The sequence below is a fragment of the Eptatretus burgeri genome, chromosome 1 (assembly GCF_056783735.1).
Source record: "Eptatretus burgeri isolate ZD-2024b chromosome 1, Ebu_testis_v1, whole genome shotgun sequence".
Classification (NCBI taxonomy): domain Eukaryota; kingdom Metazoa; phylum Chordata; class Myxini; order Myxiniformes; family Myxinidae; genus Eptatretus; species Eptatretus burgeri.
The window spans coordinates 80,803,943-80,829,553 of NC_140961.1; the positions used below are offsets into that span (position 1 = coordinate 80,803,943).

Below are 25,611 nucleotides of genomic sequence, written 5' to 3' on the forward strand. Positions count from 1 at the left end.
GGTGCATCAAAGGTGGGGGGCGCACAGGGGGGATAGGGGGTGGGGCGGGAATTGTGTGTGTGGGGTTTTTTTCAGTGTGGCTTGTGTGGGCGGAGTCAAAAAGGGGCGGATTCAAAAAAATTTTTTTACAATTTATCTTTGTCTTTTGTAATTCCTGTGAATAAAATGAACCTAAAATTTCTTCCCCTTCTAAATCATGTACCTTATAAGTCCAAGGAACTGTATCTATTACATCAACACGTTAAAAAAGTTCATTTGTCCATAGCTTTCTATAGCCTTTTTCAAAATGAGATTTCCACTTCTTTCTTCTTTCGATATCACCAACTTTGAACTTAGGTTTTCTGACATTATCTCTTTTTCATATTCTAATTTTGTAAATGTTTCTCATGGTTTCATATTCGTTGAAGTGTGAGTCATGCCATTATACTCATCTACAATATCCTGAATAAAAATGACCATTGTTGAGAACCGAGTTGTGCGAATTTTTTATATAGTCTCTCTTTTAAAGTGTGATTAAAGCGCTCAATAACAACTGCTTTTTCATCATAAAAGGTACTGGAAATGTAATGCTGTTATTTTTTAGAAAATTCATAAATATCTTATTTTAGAACTCTCTACCCTCATCAGTCAACAATTTTTTGGGGTTTTCTCTGACTTTTATTAAATATCTGTTGAAAGGCAAACATAAGAGTATTACCTGTTTTGTTTTTTAAAGGGACAACCCATGCATATCTACTCCTCAAATCAATAACGGTTAAAGCATACTTGTACCCCTTTTCATTATTGAGTTCAATCAAATCAGCAGACCAGATATAATCAACTTCCTTGGAATAAAACTTCCTTCTATGAAACTTTATAAATATAGGTTTATGTAATTCATCAGCTCATTGTTCTTCATTCTTAATGACATCATTAGAACCTACAGATTTTTTGAATTTCCAAGCCCAGGTTTCAATTTAGTACTGATCATCTTCTTCACGATGAACCTATCAACTTTTTCTCACAAGGTTGGATTTTGTATCAGATACAAATTATACAACATTTCTCTGTCGTCTTCATGCTTTTCTTCCAAAGTTGTCGGTTCCCATAATCAATATCGTGCCTCATGCACACTTCATCAACCCTAGTGATGGGTTTACTTCATGCTTAAGTATTGTCTGCCTCATCAAATCTTTTATCCAAGTTTGTGCCTGGACCACAGAAAGAATACCCTGGTAGATGTAATTCCCCTGGTATTCCAGTAGTTGTAAATTTACTTCCTGATAAAAACTTTTGTATATCTCCTCCACGTTTGTGTTTGGAGATAAATTGACTCTTTTTTGATCCACACACCAAACATATGCCTTTTTGTATAACCCTGTTATTTTTACTTTGAAAATATGAGATATTTTTCGCATCAGATTTCTTTTTACATTTGAGACAATAACTCATTTATTTATGAGAAAATTTCCTACAGAGTGCAAAACCTTTTTAGTTTCCAACATGCACATTTGAATATTAATTTTTAAAACATAAATAATCCTCAGAAATGTCTTAACTCTCTCCTCCATTTATTTAAGAAAAAAATGAAAAACTTTAATCAAAGTCAATAACACCAACGTCATCTATCTTATCCCTGAAAACGATCTTAATGGTCTTGTTTGACCTCGAAAGCATCAATATTTTACAGTCTAATAGACTTGTCAATTCTGTGTTTTCCTCCTGGGTGCGTTGAGATGTATTTATTTTCTGCAATATCACCAATCTTTTTTTAATCTCACTGGTTTCCATACATTTATATTTATTTATTCTCTTTATTTCCTCCCTCTTTTCTCTTTCCTCCCTCTCTCTTCTCTCTTTCTTTCTTCTCTCACTTCTCCCTCTCCTACTTCTCTCTTCTCCTTTTCCTCCTCTCTCTTCTCCTCTGTTGTCTCAGTTTCTTCAACTCCTTCCTTTTCCCTGACTATCCTTGAATCACTTACACCCTGTAGAATATCATACATATATTCATCAGGATTTCTTGTTATTCCTGTATCCAAAATAATTTCTTTTACAACAGGAAACCAATAAAATTTCTTCTGAATTTCTAAAAGAGCCTTACGTTTTCTTAACTTTATAATTTTCAAATTACTTAACATTTGAATTAAATCCAAAGTTGTCGGTTTATCAACATCAGCATAATGCCAATCTTTTATTGAAAATACCTCATTCTTATGTTGAAGAACATATTTATTAAAATGCCCAATACCCTTTTTTGAAGGTATGCTTGGACACAGAAATGATAATTTTCTTGAACCCTTTTTGCTGTCATTTAAGTATTAGAAATATATGATAGAATAATATGATGACATGAAACACCTACCCATCTTCCCATAGTTAAATCATTTTGTATTTCCTTACTTATGAAAAAAATCCTGTTTTTTCTGTTTTCGTGGTATAAACTAGGACAAAACCATTATTATATTTAACCTTATTAAATTCTTTTATTTGTTGTTTACTAATCGTGCTTCCACTAAGCTCATTCTCAGCACCAAGTGGATAATATTCTTCCTTACGAGACTGGTTTAATTGTTCCAGGTATTCTAGGTTAATTTTAAATGACGAATTATACCCTAAAGCATTCATTTCATATCGCCATTGTTATATTCTCATATAAACGATATGCCCTTATTTATAAATTTTTATTTTAATTGGAACTGTGAATTCTGTTCAACCTGGAGATAAAATCAACGCTTCTGCATCTATTTTAATATGAGACATCTAATTTAATATGACATCTAATTTAATATGAGATAAAATGTCTTTATATTGATATTTATTAATTATTTTCATGTTCATCAACTGATCTAAAATGGCTGATGCTTCATTAAAACAATTGTTATTTCCAGCCTTTCCCACCACCTAATAACAATACCAATCTATTAACAAATTGTGATGGGTCATTTGGAAGAAAACTAACACCTGAACCAAGAATACTTAAAGCCTGAATAATGTGTTTCTCCTCTCATTCTTCCTACTTTTAACAGAAAGACTAACCCTATAATTAAGGGAGTCCAGCAGATCAACATATACTCTATCATGATTATTTTTCATATCCAAGGTTTATCAAAATACTTTTATTCATCCCTCACAGTTGAAGCTTGTCTTCCATCTTTTGTGACAAGAAACATCAATCTCGGAGTTAGTTTAACAGGAGGTTGAGCAGTATCATAGTATCATAACTATGTATCATATCATAGTATCATAAGTGTCGATTGAACACAAACTCTCGGTATCATAATCACTCTCATAATCTTCGAAATCTTCAGTGGAAAAATGACTCTTATTTAATTTGTAGAAAAAACATTACCATCGATATCTATATACTTTTTTTCATGAACAGTTTCAACTACTACATTTTTAAATTAAAGATAATTTTTAAATGATCCTTAACTACTCTAGAACGAAATGTCATGTCACCTGATATATTAACATCCTTTATTTCATCAGGATTTACATCTTTCGGGTTGTTGAAAACAATACAAATTTCTCCTTGCATGTTACAGATGGTCTTATCTTTTCCTTCTGAAGCTTCTGAAGCTGAAAAAAATCCATAACGTTTTTTTTTTATTTTTTGATACTTTTTCTTGTTTCATTGCTTTTTCTTGTTTTGAATATATTACCAGAAGGAGAGGAGAAACTTTTGCTGGAGATACTTTAATTGATGTTCTTCCAGATATACTAAAAGCCCTTCCACTGAAGGGAATTGAAGAATTAATATTATTTACCATAATTGTTTTTATCCAATAGTTGTTATATTTATCTTTGTTCAATTTTACATCCTTGACATATTATAGTCAGGTCAGGTTCGATCTGTGACCTGCTACAGGTACCATGTAAACCTGTACTAACCTGTTCCATGGTCGGGTTGTCGGCGACTAAACCGTCTCCCCCACCAGGTTTTCTGGTGAGGAGGGTGTTTGGATATGGACACCCAGCAGGATTAAAAACAAAACCTGTCAAAGGGCGGAGGAGCTCCTTGTTAGCCAACGGCCATCCATATCTAGTGCCCAACTGTGTCTGCCGACGTCCTCCTGCAGTTGGGCTACTTTTTATTAGGAGGTTGGTGGCAGGATTTGCACTCCGGCCACCGTAAAACGCTTCATTCCGCAAAACGCAAAAACGCAAAAAAATCTGAAAACCCACTCCGTGGGAGTACCTCCTGTGCAGCTTCCCTTCGCAGGGCAGCTCACCGGATGACAGGATTGGGGCAAAGCCTTCGGGACCCCCAATCTTTGATAGGAGGGAAACCACGGGGTAACATCCCTGGGTCAGATTGCTGGAGAGTGTGTCGGAGTGGTGCTGAGGTGTCGTCCACCAGACGGCGGTCTCCTTGGGTTAACCTGAGGCGGTCCCTTCGGGTGGGTGCCTGGAATGTCCTATCCCTAAGAGAGGATGATCACCTGTCTCTGTTATCATCTGAGCTCAAGCGTTTGGACATCGGGATTGCAGCTCTCTCTGAGGTTCAGAGACCGGATTGCGGCGAGATAATGGTGGGTGGTTACACCTACTATTGGTCTGGTCGCTCTGATGGTTACCATACCCAAGGAGTTGCTGTAGCTGTGTTCAATAAGCTGACCCCAATGATAATTGAGGTAACACCGGTCAATGAGCGTATTATGAGATTAAGGATTCGCCACTCCTTAGGTGTCATTTCCCTGGTCTCTATTTATGCTCCGACTGAGGCGAGTGATCTCACCGTGAAGGACACATTCTACGCCACACTCGAGTCTGTGGTTGATCAGTGCCCCAGACGAGATACACTTCTAGTCTTGGGGGATTTCAATGCATCGACTGGAACTGATAGGGATGGTTATGAGGTGTGTGTTGGTCCCCATGGGTCAGGAACTATGAACCAGAATAGCACTAAGTTCCTTGACTTTGCAAGAAGTCCTGGACTTAGGGTGGCTGGTTCATGGTTTCAGCGCCCGCAAGCTCATCGCTGGACTTGGTATTCCAACGCTGGCGGTGTGGCAAAGGAGATTGACCATGTCCTCATTGACGGTCGTTGGAGGATGATCCAGAACTGCAGGGTCTACCGGAGTGCTCAGTTCCTCAATACTGACCACAGGCTTGTTGTAGCAACTCTAAAGCTGCACCTTAAATCCTGGAGAATGGTACAATCCCAGCCTAGGCTGGATGTTGCCAAGCTCAGGGATGAGAGAGTAGCTGAGGAGTTTGCGAATAGGCTGAGTGGACACTTGGGGGGTCTGGGTGCTTTGGGGGGGTCCTGAGGAGTTGTGGAGCACCTTCAAGACCACCGTCCTTGATGTTGCCGGTGGATGCCTTGGAGTTCACCGCAGGGCAAAGAAGAATTTTGTCTCTCAAGGGACACTGGATACCATTGACCAGAGTCGCAGGGCCAGGCTGAATGGCAGAGCTGAGCTGTTCAGGGAGCTGAGGCGTAAAACTGTACGTGCACTGAGGGTGGACAAGGAGGCCTATGTGCGAGGAATCTGTGAGGGGTAGAGCATCACCTGTGGACAGGTGATTCTCGTCCCGCTTACAGGGGAATTTGCGCATTACGTTCATCCAAGCCCATCCCTCGGAGCACTGCAGTTCGAGCAGAGAGTGGTAGGCTCTTGACAGAGGAGTCTGAAGTGAAGGCCCGCTGGGCCGGTTACTTTGAGCGGTTGTACCAGGCTGATCCCCCAGCTGTCGAGTTGGACGTCAAGGGTGTTACAATCCCTGTTGCTGACCCTCGAATCAACTGTGGTCCACCATCGCTTGTGGAAACACGGGCTGCGGTGAACCAGTTGAAACGTGGCAAAGCTCCAGGGATCTGTGGCATCCATGCTGAACTTCTCAAGGCTGGTGGAAATACTGCACTCGTGTCGTTGCATGCAGTTTTGTGCTCTGCCTGGAACACAGGCATCATCCCAACTGACTGGAAGAGGGGCCTTGTTGTCCCTCTCTGGAAAGGGAAGGGTGATCGCCAAGACTGCAACAACTACCGAGGGGTGACGCTGCTCTCAGTGCCGGGCAAGGTCTTTGCTTGGATAATTCTTGATAGGGTTCGCCACCATCTGCTTGAGCACCAGCGTCCAGAGCAGTCAGGCTTTACACCAAAGAGGTCAACGATTGACTGTATCCTTGCACTTCGTGTCCTCACCGAACGCAGACGAGAGTTTCGGCAGGGGCTGCTTGCAGCCTATGTTGATCTCTGTAAAGCGTTCGATTCAGTGAATCGGGATGTCCTCTGGAGGATTCTTGGTCTTAGTGGGGTGCCACCGAAACTGATCGATCTGATGTCTGAACTCTACTCTGGTACTGAGAGTGCTGTGAAGTGTGGTAGTACCATCTCTGACTTATTTCCAGTTGTTACTGGAGTTCGTCAGAGATGTGTACTTGCCCCCACACTTTTCAGCACTTGTATGGACTGGATTTTTGGGAGGATGTCGGAGAGATCAAGTTGCGGTGCATCGTTTGGCAATGTCAAGAACTCGGACCTTGATTTTGCAGATGATGCAGTCATCTTTGCGGAGACTTTAGACATCCTCTTGGGGGCCCTCGAGGTGCTGAATGAGGAGTCGGAGCCGTTGGGATTACGGATTTCTTGGGTCAAAACTAAGATCCAGGCTTTCGGTGACATCTTGGATGCTGCTGTCCTGTCTGTGTCTGTTTGTGGTGAGGATGTCGAGGTCGTGGATAGATTCACTTACCTTGGCAGTGATATTCATGTCTCTGCAGGTTGTGAGCCGGAGGTCAAGAGACGTCTGGGTCGGGCCTGGGGAGTCATGGATTCACTGGATCATGGGGTGTGGCACTGCCGGTACCTGTGCGGGAGGACGAAAGTCCGAGTCTTCAGGTCCTTGGTACTTCCACTCTTGCTCTATGGTTGCGAGACTTGGACTTTGACCAAGGTTCTGAGACGGAGACTTAATTCCTTTGGTACCAGGTCTCTTCGAAGAATCCTTGGCTATCGCTGGTCGGATTTTGTGTCCAACGAGCGGTTGCTGAGAGAGACTCGGATGAGATTTGTTACCTGCATAGTCCGTGAGCGTCAGCTGCGGCTGTATGGACATGTGGCTCGTTTTCCTGACGCTGATCCTGCTCACCAGATTCTCTCAGCAAGGGAGTCTCATGAGTGTAGGAGGCCAGTGGGCCGACCACGTGCCTCATGGTTGCAGCAGGTTGACTATCATCTCAAGGAGATGGGGATGGGCCTGGCATTTGCCTGGGGGATGGCCAGACGGAGGCCCCTGGAGTACCGGCGGAAAGTGGACGCAGCGACGCGCTGTTCTGGCACATGCTCCCATACGTGACCTGACATATTTCTCAGTATCTTTAACAAATGAAGGGATTGATTGAAACTTGTCTTTTGTCTCTTGATACATTGTATTTATTAAGTGAAACAATTTGGAGGATAAAATGGTTTTCAGCACAGATTCACCGACAAATTAAACGAAATTTTCATCAAGAACAGTTTGTTTTAGGCAAAATTTTATCATATAAATATGGTGAATACAATGTACTGCGATGTTTGTAATCACGAATATAAATATTATAAAAACACCTTCAAACAAACAAACACACATTCAATCTTTTCAGACAAATATCTCCACTTGACCAAGAAACAAAACATTGATAGATTTGTTGATGGTATTCTTCATTTTTTTTTTTAAATAAACACATTCAATCATGCAAACCCAAGAACAATGAAGAAAGGGAAGCTAAATTCTCTGTTGAAAACACTGATGGGGCATTTAAAGGACATATAAAAATAAGATTGTTTCGTTTTCAAGACACGGGACCATCTTCAATAATGGAAGCTGTTGTTATGGTAAAACAGAGTATTGAAACTATAATTAAAAACACATAAGGTGAAATGAAAACTTTTAAGTTTTATATCAGAGTAAAATTGAAAATGTATAACGACGATGAAAGTCCTCCCAAAATGAGGACAAACCCTCACTTTATCTCATCATTTCAAGATTTTGTAAGATGTGATGTTTACGACGAACTCCAGAGCAAGAACAAGATTTTGATAACACTGTAGTAGGTCGTGGATTTATTATTACAAAATAATCTTTTAAGAGATACACATCTTTAAATCAGATCCTCTTCACGCTTCTTCTTATATTGATTTACCAACAGAGATGAAGATTGAGAAAATGGTTGTTAATATTCAAAACAAAGATAATAAATGTTTTCTATGATCTGTTCTTGCTCACTTACATCCTCCACAATGGAATCCTGAAAGGGTTGAACATTATAAGAAATACGAGAATACAATAAATGTTAAAGATTTAAAGTTTCCAATATCATTGAGAGATATTCCTAAATTTGAGAAAATTAATAATCTATCTGTTAATATATATGGATTAATGGATACAAACAAAGTTCATATATTGAAAATTTCAAACAACTATAAAAATGATGAAACACACATTGACCTTCTCCACTTTACTTCAAAGGAAAAATCACATTATGCTTTCATCAAACAATTCTCAACATGAACCAAATCACAACAATATAAGAGAAAATGTAAAACGTATCCTTGTAAGAGATGTCTCAACAACTTTCTCACAAAAGAACGATAAAATCAACATTTGAAATGTTGTCGTAATCATAAATCAACCGTAATCAATTTATCAAAAGCAGGTTCAAAATATCATTCAAGGATTTTAACAAATCTTTAAAACATCCGTTTGTGATATTTGCTGATTTTGAAAGTATCCTTGAAAAGATAGATACTGTTTCTACAAATCCAAATAAATCATACACAAATAAATATCAAAGACATACTCCTTATGGTTTCTGTTATTATATCAAATCAGATGTTGGTGATGAATACAAGTTAGAACTTCATAGAGGAGAAGATGCATCGAGGAGTTTGCAAGATGATTGGAAGAAGACTGAAAAGACTAAGAGAAATAATTGTGAAAACCTGTAAACCAATGTTATTAATATAGGAAGAGAAAAAGGAATTTAGAAAGAACAGTATGTCATACTTTTGAGGAGAAAATAGAGGGAGAGGGCAAGGTTAGGGATCACTGTCATCTTACTGGTAAATATAGAGGTCCAGCTCATTCCCGTTGGAATCATAATTACAAGCCTCCAAATTTTATTCCTGTCTTTCTTCACAACAACGCTCACCATGACACGTCTATTTATAAATGAACTTTCAAAGCCATCTGGAGATATTTCTGCCATTCCTAACACAGATCAAAAATACATCTCATTCACAAAAACAATTCATACATCCCCCATAACCCATATCAGATTTCTTGACAATAAAAGTTTATGTCAAGTGCATTATCTAACTTAGTATCAAATAGTAAAAACTTCCCGAGTCTTAAATCATATTTCTCAAATCAAGAAGAGATTGTTCTCTTATCACAAAAGGGAATATATCCGTATGGCTAAATGGATTCATTTGAGAGATTGAAAGAAACAACTTCCTTTTAGGGAAAGTTTCTATGGAAAGTTCAATAAAACTCATATTTCCGATAGAGATTATACACAAGCGAAAAAGGTTTGGGAAAAGTTTAATAAAAAGAATCTTGGAGAATATCATAATTTGTATTTTAAAACTGATGTATTGTTATTGTTTGATGTGTTTGAAACTTTTAGAAGTCTTTCATAATAAGAAATTCTTATGGATTAGACCCCGTTCATGATTACACAGCCCCGGGCTTGTCTTGGAGTTCTTTGTAAAAAATGCCAAAACAAAATATGGAATTAATCAGTGATATAGATATGCTTTTAATGATAGAGAAGGCTAAAAGAGGAGGAATATCTCAAGAATGTTCCAAGAGATATGCCAAAGCAAATAACAAATATCTTCCTGATTATAATACGAATGGGGACAACTCTTACATGAAGTATGATGATGCAAACAATTTGTATGGGTGGGCTATGTCTCAATCTTTACCTAATGGAAAACTTAAATGGGTTTAAGAAAAACATTCTGAAAATTTTTACTTGACATTGCAATCTCCTCTCAAAAAGAATTGGATGAAGCTGAAGTTGGATATTATTTTGAGGTTGATTTAAAATATCCAGAAGTACTTCATAACAAGCATAAAGACCGACATAATGCCCCTGATAAAGAAAGTCCAAGAAAAGAATTGTTAAGTGATGACCAACAGTCATTTAAAATGATAGGTAAATCTCCAGAAAAAAAAACTACTTGCAACATAAAATGATAAAGAAAGTTATGTTTTACATCAAAGGAACTTGAGACAATATTTATCTGCTGGGTTGAGAGTGAGAAAAATTCATCGAATTTTGAAATTTAAACAGTCATTGGTGAAAGAAATATATTGATTTTAACACAAAAAGGAGAACAGAAGCAAAAACAGATTTTGAGAAGGACTTTTATAAATCAATGAATAATGCTGTATTTGGAAAGACCTTGGAAAAATGTTAGGAATCGACTAAACATAAGACTTTCTATATCTAGGGAACAGGCTTCAAAGTTAATTAATTGACCAAGTTTTGAAGGAGCGGAGGTGTTTTCAGAGAACTTTTGCGATATTCATTTGAAAAAAGAGAGTATTGAAATGGATAATCCTATTTATATAGGAACATCAATTCTTGATTTGTCAAAGTCGTTAATGTATGACTATTACTATAATAATTTTCCTTAAAATATACGGATAATGTGTCATTGTTATATATGGATACATATAGTTTTATTTTATAAATCAAGACAAGTCATGTATATGAGGATACGATTGATAATATTGATATGTATGATACAAGTAATTATAAGTCTGATAGTATGTTGTTTTCATTAAAGAATAAAAAGGTTATTGGGAAGTTTAAGGATGAGTTGGGTGGAAAGGTGATGAGTGAATTTGTGGGTTTGAGATCAAAGTGTTATGTTTTTATGTATATTGATAATATTAACATTGAAAGGTGTGATTAGAAGCTAAAGGGAATAAAGAAAAGTATAATCAAGGAAACAATAAACTTTAAACATTATTGCAACTGTTTAACCTTAAAGAAGGAAGAGTACAGAAAAATGAATACAATAAGAAGTTATAAGCATCAATTATCTACAGAAGAGATTTAGGAGCTTTTGATGATAAAATATATATTTTAGAGAATGGAATCAAGAGTATCCCTTATGGTTATAAGTATAACTGTTGAGCATGTCTTTTTACTGATTAATAAATGATAGAACCAAGCAATAACCACACCAAAGAGTGGAGATGTAATCAGCCTTGGTATTTAAATGGGAATCATTACGAATGTGAGAAATATCAAATAAGTCTTCTTGAAGAAATAACCGGGGTAAAAGTCAATAAAACAAATAAGCGGAAAAATTTAATTATAAATAAGTTGGAGGAAATCAAGAAAAAAAATTAATATCCTTGAATGGACTGAAAACTTTGAAGGTTATCAATTGAACAATGGAAAAACAATTTACTACAATCTCAAAATGATATGTGCATCAGGTGGACAAACAAGAGCATTGAGAGAAGTTTATCATTTTATTTCTGCTCAACAAAGACATATAAACCAAGAACTAAGTTCAAAAATAATATTTGTGAATATACTCGATGGTGATGAATGCAATCGGAAAATTAATTTATTACCTCGAATAGAACATGGACAAATATTTATTGGATCACTCTTTGAAAGGAGTGAAAATATAAAAGGAAATCAGTAAGTAATGGGGCAGAGATCGATCACTTCTTTTGATCTGATGGGCCGAGATTCAGATGGGGTGGGGGTGGGGTGGGCTGTTGGGTGGGTTTTTTGGACCCTGAGACAATTTAACACGAGCTTGTGTGGGAAAAAATGATTCTCCTGTTTTGTCCTGATTGACCTCGAGTCAGAAAGGTTTCCCAATACATTTCTATGGGGGGGGGGGGGAATTTGTTTCCTGTTTAGGGATTTTTTTTAGGTCTTGAGACATTCTCAATTCACAATGAGCTTGTATGGGAGAGGGAGAAAATCATTCTCCTGTTTTAACCGAATTAGCCTTGAGTCAGAAAGGTTCGCCTATACATTTGTATGGGAGTGGGAGGAATCAGTCTCCTATTTTGTGGTTTTTGGGGCTTAATTCATAGTTTTCCCCCTTTACCCCATTCATTTGCATGGATACCTTAGAAGCCCCATATATCCTCTACTTATGGGTGTGGCATGCAGGTGGAGACAAAAAGGGGTGGAGTGAATGTTTTTTTATTTTCTATTTTTTTTTCAATTATTTAATATTTACAATTGTTTAATTTTCTCAATGATTTGATTTTTTTTTTTGAATGATTTCATTCATCAAAGGAACTACCCCTTCATATCTTGAACTAAAATAAATTAAGTTTAATGCACACCTGTATCCGCAAAAGTTTTTCAGTTCAAATAAATTGACCGACCATTTGTAATCAACTGCTTTGGAATGGATCTTTTGCCTTTTAAACTTTGTGAATATCAGTTTATGTTATTCACAAGCAAAAAGATTCATCTGAAGGTTTATATGCTTGCTCCTCAGTCTTGATGACATCATCAAAGCTTTATCGTTTTTTGAGTTACTAAGCCCCATTTTAATTAAGCACCTACCAACTGCCTCACTATGAACTTATCCATTTTTTCTTTTTACTTTTGATTTCGTATCAAAGACAAATTATTCAACATTTTTCGATAAGCTTCGTGTTTTTCTTCCAATGTCGTACTATTTCCAAAATCAATATCGTGTTTCACACAAACTTCATCAACCCTGTTTTTAGGTTTGCTCCAAGGGTTAGTTGATTTGTGTTTTGAACAATATATTTAATGTTGTTCTAATCATTCCTTCATGTGAAAGAAGTTGAGACATCACGAACTGGGATATGTCTTATTGGTTTCATTATCTGTTTGAGAAGTAGTCAATCTTGATAAATTTTTGATGTAAGCATAATGTGAATTTTCCTCAGAACTATATTACAGAAGGTCAATGTGGGTTTCATCACTTTTATAGTTATTTGAAATTTTTTAACATTTGAACTTTATGTGTATCTGTTAGTCCATATGCATTAACATAGAGATTGTTCATCTTCTCAAAGTTAGAGATATCCGTCAACTTCATTGGAAATTTTAATCCTTCAACATTTAAAGTATTTTACTGTTTTTTATATTGGCAGATTCATTGGTTTCCATTGTGGGGGTGGAAGTGAGCAAGAACAGCCAAGAGGAGGCATTTGTTTTCATCATTTTGAACATGAACAACTGCTTTTTAAGTTTTATTACTCTTGCCAAATCAATATTGGAAGACGTTGCAAGAGGATCCGATGTTAAGATGTGTATATCTAAGAAAATGATTTTCTCAATGTTAAATCCACTTTCTTCTGTGTTATCATCAACATCTATTTCATACCTCTGAAGTTTATCATAAACATTACAATCTTGGAAACCTTGAAATGAAGAAATGAAATGAGGGTTTGTTCTCATATAAGGTGTTTCTACTTTCAACTCATTTCTTTCATTGTCTTCATTTGTTAACTATAACTTAACTGCCATATATAATTGAATGCTATTACATTCACTCAGGCTCTTGTTAGTTTAAAGTTTCAACAGCTGAACTAACTTTCACAATTGCTCCAGCTTCCGATTTTGGTTCTGGCTTTAAAACCTAAAATTTATTATTTTGAAATGATCCTTAAATGCCTCATTCGTTTTTTCAATGACAAACCTGGCTGAATCTTCAGAGATTTTTTTGTGTTTGCATGATTGAAGATGTCTCACAACTATGTTTTAACAAGTCCTTTGAGAATTTAAGACAATTGTGTTCTTCTTGTCTACTGGTTGGATCATTTGAAATATATTTGTGTTTATTTGCATGATAGTAAGTGTTTGTTGTAATATTTGTAGTCCTTATTACAAACATCGCAATGAGTTTGTTCTCCATTTTTATAAAACAAAAAAGATGATTTTCGAGTACCTATTCATATATATATATATATATATATATATATATATATATATATATATATATATATATATATATATATATACTTTTGTCTTAAAAATAAAATCTTGGTGAAATCTCTTGCGAGTTTAAACAATATACTTTTGTGTGTAAAATGAAATTTTAATGGTGAAATGTCTTTCTGATCACATATTTTTAATTTTAAGCAGACAAGTATCCATAAATCATCAAGAGATGATTTTTCATGGACCTATTAATATATTATATTTTTCTGTTTAAAAAAAAAATAGTGAAACCTCTCACTAATTTATGGATACTTTTGTCTTTAAAATAAAATTATGGTGAAATCTCTTACTGATCACTTAGAAGATTTTATTTTAAGCACAAAAGTTTCTATAAATCAGCAAGAGATGATTTTTCTTGGACTGATTTATATATTATATTTTTCCCATTATGATGATATCTTATTGAAGCTCCGGTTCCGGTTTTTGAGAAGCGAGAGGTCTCCTTCGGGGCTCCCTGCTGACGTTCTCAAAGCTAAGTTCCCGGTTGTTATTTGTCCCGTTTTAACTGTTTAATTTTCTCACCTTCATGTTACTGTGTGTTGCTCATTCGGTTTTGTTTCAAAAATCGTGCTATTTTGTGAGTATTTTTGTCGACGTTCTTACCTGTGCTTGAGGCCTAGGCTTGAGGCCTACCGGTTCCACTCGGTGTTCGATCGTTTTTTTTTTTGTTTGTTTTTTCTCCCCATTACCTTCAATTTCTATCCTCCCCATTACCTTCAATTTTGATCCTCCCCACTTTCCAAACATCCCCCATTCTCCCAACTAATCTCTTTCTTATCTCAAAAAAAAAAAATAATAAAAATACCCTACGACAACAACAACACGCTCACCTTCTCCCGATTCTGCTTCTTCTTCTTCCTCTTAACTTCCTCCTCGTCTTCTTCCTCGATTTTTTTTTTATTTTTTTTTTACACTTCCATGACCTAATCTGTTGAACTCTCTCATATATCAATATTAACAACAAAATATATATATATATATATACCCAACAACAACACGCTCACCTTCTCCCGATTCTGCTTCTTCTTCTTCCTCTTAACTTCCTCCTCGTCTTCTTCCTCGATTTTTTTTTTTTTTTTTTTATTTTTTATTTTTTTTATTTTTTTACACTTCCATGACCTAATCTGTTGAACTCTCTCATACATTATTTTTAACAACAAAAACGATCTTATAATGCTTCATCTTCCTCTCTCACACATGTGGTACTCTTTACTGTTTCACAATGCACTACTCTTCTGCTATTTTAACAGACTGCTCTCATTTCGACCTTTCCTTCATTCCTTGCCTAAAAATCCAACTATTACAGCGCTTCTTCTCTCCATGCTCTGAATTCGCCTTCATTGCATCCATCAAGAATTGTGTTAAATCGTATCTCTGACCTAAAACTTTTAAAAACCACAGTTTGCCATGGATGCTCGCTTTCCTTTTTTTCATTTTTTTTTTTTTCACATTCTTTTTTTCCAACTTCAGTGCCAACTCACCCCCCTCACCCCTCACTCTCACTCTCAAAGCAACCATCCCACTCTTCTCGCTCCAAGCCTCCCTCTCACCTCTCTCAAAAACTCCCCCCTCACCTTTCTCCCACCTTTCATCCCCCTCACTCTTCCTTCTCAAAGTTGCCCCCCTCTCATCCACCAACCTGCCTCCCTCCACTGCCCTCTCACCTCCATCTCTTCACTCCACCTCCTCAAATCCTCAACTGCCTTCTTCCTTGTCTCTTGTCCCCCCTCTCCCCCAGCACCACAGAGCCTTTTCTCCTCCTCATTCGGCCCCCTCCCCTCGCTGTTCTGCAATACCCCACACTCCTTCAGCAACCCTCCTTACCTGCGCCGCTCATCCCTTGTCCTACCCTCCCCCTCCCCCTCCACCTCCTGCACCCAAAGCCTCCTCCCCTTCCTCTTCATTAAAAGTGTGGACCTCAAATATCCGGGGCCTTCGCTCAAACCTTTCAGATCTTTCCATACAGGTTGCCACTGACAAACCAGACATTATCTGCCTAACAGAAACTTTCCTCTCCCATGACATGTCTGACTCCCAAGTATCTCTCCCTGGCTACTCCCTCTTACGGTATGACAGACCTGAGCCTCGTCCTGGTGGAGGTGTTGCTCTCTTCATCAAAGACTCTATTCCTCACTCTCCATGCACTGCTCTCACTCCCCCACACCCCCAGGAATACCTCTGGCTTCGGCTTCCCCTCCACTCCCACCTCATATTTATATGTGTACTGTACCGTCCACCGAACAGTGATGACTCCATCTACACCTCACTATCTGAAAACATGGACCATCTTCTATCTTCTCATCCAAATTCTCTCTTCCTCTTATGTGGCGACTTCAATTGTCATCACGCCAGTTGGCTAGGTGTGGGTACCTCTCTCACCTGCCACGGCACCTCAGCAAAAGCTTTCTGCGACTCATTGGGAATGACTCAATCGGTCAACTTCCCGACCTGGATCTCAACCAATGGTACTCCATCTCTTCTGGATCTGATTTTGACAAGTTTCCCTGACAATATCTGCTGCTCTTCCTTCGCTCCAATTGGTTCTTCTGACCACGTCCTTGTCAAAGTGGACATCTCTCTGGCTGTTATCAGAGAACCACCTCACCGCCGTCGAGTCTGGCATTTCACTCAAGCCGACTGGCAGGGTCTCCGAGCAGCCATCAAACTTACAGACTGGTCTCCTATTACTACTTTCTCAAACATCAACTCATCCTGGGAATTCTTTCAAAGAAACTTGCTCTCCCTCATGCACAGATTTATCCCCTCTCGTGTTCAGTTGTCTTACCCTTCCTCCCGCCCTTGGTTTACTGAAGCTTGTGGCGAGGCAGTTGTCCTGAAACAACTTGCCTTTGCCTCATGGAAAGCAAACCCAACTGAGGGCAATCTCAGTTCTTTCCACAAAGCTCGGAACAAGTGTGTATCTACCCTCAGGAGAGCCAGAAAACAACATCTTTCTCATCTCAAGTCTGAACTCTCAAACCTCTCTCCCTCCTCAAAATCCTGGTGGCGTTTAATCAAATCTGTTTCTGGTGTATGTTCCCCCTCCATCCCCTCCCTTACCTCAAATGGCCGCACTGCTGATTCCACACGTGATAAAGCTGAATGTCTAAACTCGGTGTTTGCAGCTAAATCTTGTGTCCTAAACCCACCACTATCTCAACCCACTTTAACAAGTCGCACCCAACTGTCCCTGGACTCTGTATCCTTTTCTCCTGACAAGGTGGAGAGCTTGCTTTCAAACCTCGAGTCAGATTCTGCAACCGGTCCAGACGGCATCAGCCCACGTGTCCTCAAAGCCTGCTCTTCTGCTCTTGCTCACCCTCTCTCTGTTCTATTCACCCTCTCATTTGCCCAAGGTCATCTGCCATCTGCTTGGAAATCTGCTAACATCACTGCCCTGCATAAAAAAGGTGCAAAAACAGATCCCTGTAACTACAGACCAATCAGCCTTCTCCCAATCATCAGCAAGGGGATGGAATCCATCATCGCCTCAGATATGAAATCCTTCCTCTTCTCCAATGGCTTGATTTCCAATCATCAATTTGGTTTCAGACCAGGTCACTCTACCCTGGATATGCTGCTTCTGCTCTCCCATCAATGGATGGAGGTCCTCAATGCCAGACAGGAAATCCGAGCCGTATCCCTGGACATATCACGTGCTTTTGACACAGTCTGGCACCCTGCCCTACTCACCAAACTCTCTTCCCATGGTACTCAAGGCCATCTCCACTCATGGCTCGCAGACTTCCTCTCCTGTCGCAGTCAACGTGTGGCCCTGAATGGAGTTCTTTCATCCCCTCTTCCTGTGCAGGCTGGAGTTCCTCAAGGTAGCGTTCTGGGCCCTGTTCTTTTTCTGGTTTTCATCAATGATCTCTCGGACTCTCTGGAAAATCCTCTATTTCTCTTTGCCGACGACTCCACCCTCTGCCGTACCATCTGTCATCCCTCAGACCGGCAAGCAGCAGCTTCTTCACTCACTGCAGATCTGGATAAAATCACAAACTGGTCCAACACGTGGAACATGTCTTTCAATCCAGACAAATCTCACACTCTCACTATGTCTCTTCGAAATGACCATTTACAAAACCCCCCCATCCACTTTCTCAACAATCCTCTGGAAGAAGTCTTTTCTTTCAAGCTTCTAGGTCTCACTATCTGCCATGACCTTTCTTGGGAAAGTCACATTTCCAACCTCGCCTCAAAAGCCAGTCGCCGACTGGGAATCCTCCGTCGTGCTAAGTCCTTCCTCGGCCCTCTTGAGCTCCTGACCACTTACAAAACTTTTATCCGTAGCCTGATGGAGTACTCCTTTCCCCTCTGGGCTGGTGCTCCTGCCTCCCACCTTTCTCGGCTTCACGCTGTCGAAACCAGGGCATTTAAGATCATCGGCATCTCCCGCAATGAAGCTGAGTCTTTGGGCCTCTCACTCAATCACCGCAGGTTGGTCGGTGGTCTTTCTGTCTTCTACCGACTCCTCTCCAGCCTTGCCCCCCCTGCTCTCTCTGCGATTTGTCCCCACCACATTTCCACAGGGCGCTCAAGGTCCGCCAACAACCCCCTTCTGGTAAAACTACCAAAATCACGAATCACTGCTCATCTTCACTCTTTCATTCCTCTTTTTTCCCGCCTTTGGAATAAACTTCCTCACTCTATTCTTTCCCATTCTTCCCTCCAGGCTTTCAAAACAGCTGTTCACCACCACCTCTTATCTTCCCCCATCCAAATCCTCGATCTTTTCTACCCCCGATAATCCACCCAAGCCCACTTCCTTCATTTCTCCTACTTTCCTTCCTGAAAGTCCCTGAAATGTCCATCTTCTCTTCGCCATGTTCCCCGTCCCATCCCCATCCCTCTCCCTTCCACAGTTCACCTAATGTGTCTGTTCCCCACTGTTTTGTCCCTTCCACTCCCGCCCCTCTTGTCTCATGCCTCCTTGCTGTGAGTTGTGTGTTAGCTCTCATACGAGCCTCGACCAAGGTATACAAAAAAAAAAAAAATAAAATCTTGTTGGTGAAATCCCTTGCTGATTTATATTTTATATTTTTGAGTTTTTTTAAAAAATTGTTTTTGAAAATAAATAAATATTTTGTTCATATTTCAAAATGAATTTAAAAAGGCAATGGTATTCAACCATCAAGAACGTTGATAAATAATTTGTTGTGGTTTGGTTCTTGGGCAAAATATATTTGTTGAGTTGAGACAAGATGATAAAACTCCCTCAGCGTTCTGCTTTGAGCTCCTCCTGAACCACATATCATTTTAAAAATGCAGAAAATTATTTTTCAATTGTGTCCTTGGAATCCATGAAATCTTTTTAAACCTCTCAACCTATGTGCTTTATTTACAGTTGTCTTGGATATTCCTTCGATGATACTTTATTTGTTGCAGTCCACATTCATTATGTTTTCCATTTAAATAGCAAGGTTGTGATTTTCTCCACACTATGTTTTAGTTTTTGCTTGGCTCTCATTTTGCCTTGAGTCAGACCATTTTCATAATATAATGAGGACCCAAAAGTCCCAAAAGTTCACAAGGACCCAAAAGGCCCAAAAGAGCCTGAGGACCCAAAATACCCAAAACATTCAGAGGGTCTTAAACATCCAGAGTGTAGACTTAAAATAAAGGTCAAGATGAAGTTGCAGCTGCAGGACAATAACAGCTGCAGGACAACAAAGGAAGTAAATACCTTTCCAGAGTTTTAGGGTAATTTATATCGAAGTAATTTTGCTTAAACTGATTTTTTAATGGATGACATCATAATATAATGGGTGTAAGCCTGGAAATTCTAACACACTTTTCTCGGAATATATTCTGTTAATCCGTCCGAAATCTTCACATTATGTGTTCCATGTATTTTCGCAGGTGATAGCGGATTCAAAAAATCGAATATCATAATCATAATCATAATATTAATTTAATCATAATATAATGGGTGTCAGCCTGGAACTTCTAACACACTTTTCCCTGAACATATTCTGTTCATACTTCTAAATCTTCACATTATGTGTTCCATGTATTTATGCAGGTGATAGCAGATTCAAAATAATCGAATATAGATGGAATTTTCAAAGAGGGAATCAATGACGACACAATCAGCAGCGTTCAACAGCAAACCGATGGCCGGGTCCCAATTGACATGCTTTACTTAACTAAGTCCATGAGTTCAGGACGTTTGTTCAACTCAGCATTTACGACTTTTACCCTGCCATGTTGTTAATCTGTTGATGGAGGTAATATAGAAAGGATGAATATGTCAAATCGTTCGTGTTACTCTTCCGGCACGACGTGTCAAGGCTAACAATCTATAGTGTGCAGTCTCAAACGCTACCATGGGCACCCATACATGCCACCAATATGAACTGAGCTGTTGAATGCGGCGCAAAACATCCAAATAAACTAAAATTACCAAGTATTTTGATCTGTCCTGTCCCCCATACCCGTGATAGATGGGTATCTGCTAGTTTCTGTAATGCATCGTTTGAAATATAAAGTTATGTAGAACAAGGGAGTATTATTCACAGGCAGGAATATAAAGGGAAGGAATCTCTGTTAAAATGGGGGGTATAGATAGGTAAGAGAAAGAGGATGGAGGGTCGGTGGTCAGGGGTGAATGGTGGGGTGTAAAATAAAGTAGCTGGTTAAAAAAAAAATTGATGCATAGTCATGGTTCATGGAAGGGCTTGGTCCCACAAATCTGTTTGGTGTGAGAGATCTGTTTGTGAGAAAAAATGCACTCCTTTTTATTGAGATGGTCAAATAGTTTTTTTCCTGTGTTAATGATTAATGGGAAAAATGGGATCATCCCAGAACCAACAAAATTCCCCCACCTCTTCCACCAAAGTCCTCGAAGACCCAAAAGACCAAAAGGAAGTGTTTGTGTGTGTGTTTGTGTGACATGCTTTTTGTCAATTAATTACGTTTGTTTATTAATAAATTATGCACTATTGAAATGTACTATTTGTCCCTTTGGACTACTGAGACCCCTTCGAAGTTTAAAGACCCTGTAAGACTGCCAAGACCTTAAAGACCTTGAAGACCCTGTGGACCCAAAATACCTTGAGGTCCCAAAAGACCCCAATGACCCAAAAAACCAAAAGTTCCCGAGGACCCAAATGTATCTGAAGACCAAAAAGCTTGAGAACCCAAAAGTCCCAAAAGTTCCAGAGGACCAAAAGGTCCCAAAAATTTGCAAGGACCCAAGAGACTCATAAATTTAAACATTAAAAAAATTGTTTCAAATATAAAGTCTATATTTAAAATTCATTTTATATTTGTTTCCTGAAATACATCGTTTTAAATATAAAGAAATAACGGATATAACAAGTCCCAAAAGTCCCAAAAAGTCACCAAGGACACAAAAGTCCCAAAAGTTCCCAAGGACACAAAAGTCCCCGAATTTCCGGAGGACACAAAAGTAACCAAAAGTTCCAAAAGTTCCCAAGGACCAAAAAAGTTCCTGAGGACCCAAGAGTCCCAAAAGTTCACAAGGACCCAAAATTCCCAAAAGAGCCTGAGGACCCAAAATACCCAAAACATTCAGAGGGTCTTAAACATCCAGAGGGGAGACTTAAAATAAAGGTCAAGATTAAGTTGCAGCTGCAGGACAATAACAGCTGCAGGACAACATTAATTTATAGTTAATGGCTGTAATTTCAGGTCAAAATTGTCAGAATTGTCTAAAGTAGTCTAATGGGTCTTAACATGTCTAAAAAGTGGAAAGGTCGAAAGGCCTAACTGTCTAAAAGGGTAGAAAGGAGTCAAACAGTTCTTAAACATTAGGGTCGAGCTGATGGCTAAAATGATGACCGGCAATTACAGTTTGGTGGCATCTTTGGCTGATGTGTGGGAAATGGAGCTGGAAATAGTGGCCGATCTATTCACCGTATTATTTGCCCTATATCTCATCTTACATATGCTTGGAGGTCACCCACCATCACCGCATGACAAAAACAAGGTGCAAAAATCCTTTACAGACCTTTCAGCTTCATACCATTAATCAGCACTGTGATGGAAATCATCGCTGCAGACATCAAATCCTTGCTCTTCTCCACTCGCTTTTCAAATTCAATTGAAGATTGCAGAATTTTGGAATTTGGCTGGGGTGATGGTGATAACGAACCACATTCTTGTCGAAAGATAGTCTGGCATATTTAATGTCAATTCAGTAATGGTTACAGATTGGAAACAAGATGAATGTCGATTCCAAGAATGGTGCACTTGCTGATGCAATGGCCTGCCTGTGATACACCAAAAATAGTTTATGGTGAGGTCGGGAATAAAATCCACGCCATTAAGTTTAAAGTTAAGTGAGCTACTCTTGTTCCACCATCAGATACAATCATTGCCATCCTTAAATCTACCCTTGACTTTATCTTCTCAAGCTCAACATGTTGTTTTCCTCATCCTTGTGTGTTCCTCAACATCCACTGTCAGGATGACGATTAAACAAGCTGTCATTAATGTACGATTGATGCTGATATGTGTATCGATACCAAAAACGGATTTTGAGTAAAAATGAAAAATAAACATTTATGGAAGAAGCAAATCATCTTTCCACGAGTTTCACACGTGAGGAAATGGGAATATGGACTTAACGACATCAATTTGAATATTATATTTTAAAGTCTGTTGATATAATCCATACATATCTTCGAAGTGGCCAAAGATATACTTGCATTACAATTCTCCAATGGCACAATTCTTACCTGAAGTATTAGAATATTCTCCCTCGTTACAAGGAATGCAATAAAAGCAACAGAAAGGTTCTCCAACAAGAGCTGCTTTGCGAGTACCGGGTTTACATGGCTCACTGCAGATGGAGATTGGAACCTGAAAAATCACAGGACTTTTTGAACTTGAGGAAATGAATAATCTTCTTCATACAAGAGTCAATGCTAATGGAGGAACTAAAAAAGGGGATCTGGTTCATGAACCACCAGTGCCTATTGAGGATGGAATCAACATACACAATGACGAAATATATACCAATATATGTCTGTTTTAGTACAGCGGATAAGCTCTCATATTTTAACAAATTGTGCATTTTATGAGAAAAGCATGAAATTTCTGGAATAAATAGGTCATACCATAATGTTTATTTTCGGATGTGGAGGGAAGTCAGATTTAACCTCTGAGGGGAAAGTGAGAATTAAAATCCAAGATGGCCACTTGTCACCCGGGTCTTATGTTCAAACGTCCTTAATTTTGGAACCAGACCGCAGAAAAACATTTATGGTGTAATTTCCAACTACATTGGGGATGCCCATTCATTTTGTGATTCCTTAGAGAATGTCAGAATTCAAGGAAATGAATTTAGGTCAAGGTCAAGGTAAAAATTTATCAAAAAATAAGCAATCAGTTGAAATTTGCAAATGAATACCGAGTCATTGTGGCAAATTTAGTGATTTAGCCCCTCAGAGGGTGTGCTTGAGGCAGATGTGGCACAGTTATGTATTGTGTATATCCATGCTTAGACTTGCTGGGTATAGATGCATTATCTGTAGAGTTCTATGTTTTGTTGACCCTTAACAATAAAGCAATCCTGGCTATTGACATGTATCTAAGAAGATAGCATAGATGTAAAATGTGGTATGGTAGTTGGTGCTTTCATTGTGTTTTTGTCTTTCAGAATCTTCTCTCCTGCCGTGGTGATTTCGTCTCAACCATGCCGAAGCATCACTTCCTTATGGAACTTACCCAACCCTCTAAATCCAAGAAATCCAAGCCACCCCCCAGCACTAACTGGGACATTTGTGTCCTCTGCCAAGTAGTAACACATGAATCTTTGCAGTGTCCTCTCAGATCAACGAAACAGCCCGATGATAGTGGCTATGCATCCCTGGCAGAAGACGTTCTCCAGTTTCACACCATTCAGCACATGCCAAAGGACCGCCACCTGGAGCGATTGGATGACGGAAATGGAATAGAATCCACTCTGAAGGCACATGGGGCTGAGTGTCACAATAAATGCCGGCTAAAATTCAACAAAAAGGCGTGTGACGAGCAAAGTCGGGGAGAATTGAATACAAGACAACGAGGTACCTCTTCTGTGCACACCAGATCTGCTCACAGCCATCCACAGTTCACAGAGCCTACTTGTTTCTTCTGCAATGAACCTGCTGGTTCTGTAGATTTACATAATGCATCAACCTACAACATCGACACAAATGTGTGGAAGTGTGCCCTTGAAATTGAGGACACTGTTCTTTTGGCCAAGCTTGCAGCAGGGGACATGATGGCCATTGAGGCCAAGTACCATCACCACTGTCTGCGTTCACTGGAAACAGAGCCAGGCAGGCTGCACCCAAAGGCAATGGTGGAGATGATTCTTGCCTGCATGGCATAGCCTTTGCTGAGCTTGTGGCATACTTGGAAGACATGAACATTGATGAAGGCAGTGCTCCTGTGTTCAGACTGACAGACATCGCTCAGCTGTACAACGTCAGACTGGAGCAGCTTGGTCGGATTGTAGCAAAACGGATTCACACCATCAGACTCAAAAACCGACTGCTTACTGCGCTTCCTGATCTGAGGGCACATTCACAGGGAAGAGACACAATTCTGAGTTGAGAGAAGGACAATGGACCAGCCCTCATGATGGCCTGTCATCATGACAGTGATGCCATGCACTAAATGCGAGCAGCACAGGTGGTGAACAAAGACATCTTTGACTCAAGTTTCTCCTTTGATGGGTCGTTCCAGGCAAATTGCCTGCAGGAGGCTGTGCCACCAGCCCTCTTGGCTCTGGTCAACATGATACTTGATGGGGCAAACATCGAGCATCAGACGCAGCTGGTTCACACAACCAGCACAAAACCTGCCCTAGCAATCGCCCAATTAATGGTGTTCAACAGCGTAAAGCATGCATGGAACGTGGATTCACCAAGCTCAGAACGTCATAGCCGCAGCCGAGAAACTCCACTCCCACTCCATCTGTCCCTCAAGATTCTTGCAGTTACACGAAGTGGAATGCTAGTTAACACACTGTTCAATCTGGGATTGTGTGTTTCCTGTGACAGGCTGTTGTAACTCACATCAGACATTGCCAATGGTGTCTGCCAGCGCTTTAGGGTGGAAGATGTAGTGTGTCCACCAAACTGCATCATGGACTGTTCACAACAGGCGCTGTGGACAACATCGACCACAATCCAAGTTCTGCAACAGACAAAGATTCCTTCCATGGCACCAGAATCTCGCTTATGCAGCATCTGTCATACACAAATGAAGGAACTGATCATGGTGTACTAGTGATTCGTCAGTGTGGCTCTTCCTCCAAGTCAGTGACACCTCTGCCATCAGCCAACACAAATGTGCCACCCGCTGCCCTCAAGACAAAGGACTTTAGTGCGCCGGCTGCACAAGGTCACGCGAGACCTTCCAACCTACTGGCTGCTGCAGCTGCCACAGGAGATGAGTATGCATGTCACAGCAAAGTCAAGACAGCTGTTTAAAAGTCTACCATGGATGGCAGGATATCGTGGTCTGCGTACCACTCTGACGCACACCAAGCTGCCATCCCACCTGCAGCAATAAACACACTATTGCCTCTGTTTCTTGACAATGCACACTCAGTGGCAATGATGCGGCACTCCATGGACATCATCAAGGAAGCAGTTCAGCACGTGAACCCTGCTCAGGTTCCTGTCCTTGCTACTGACCAACCAATGTATGCTC

The 25,611-nt window shown here is 39.5% G+C and overlaps 1 pseudogene; it reads left to right on the forward strand.

Annotated features, from left to right (window-relative positions):
- The window catches only part of LOC147034831 (uncharacterized), a 36,455-nt pseudogene that overhangs the window by 9,792 nt on the left and 1,052 nt on the right, over positions 1–25,611 (forward strand).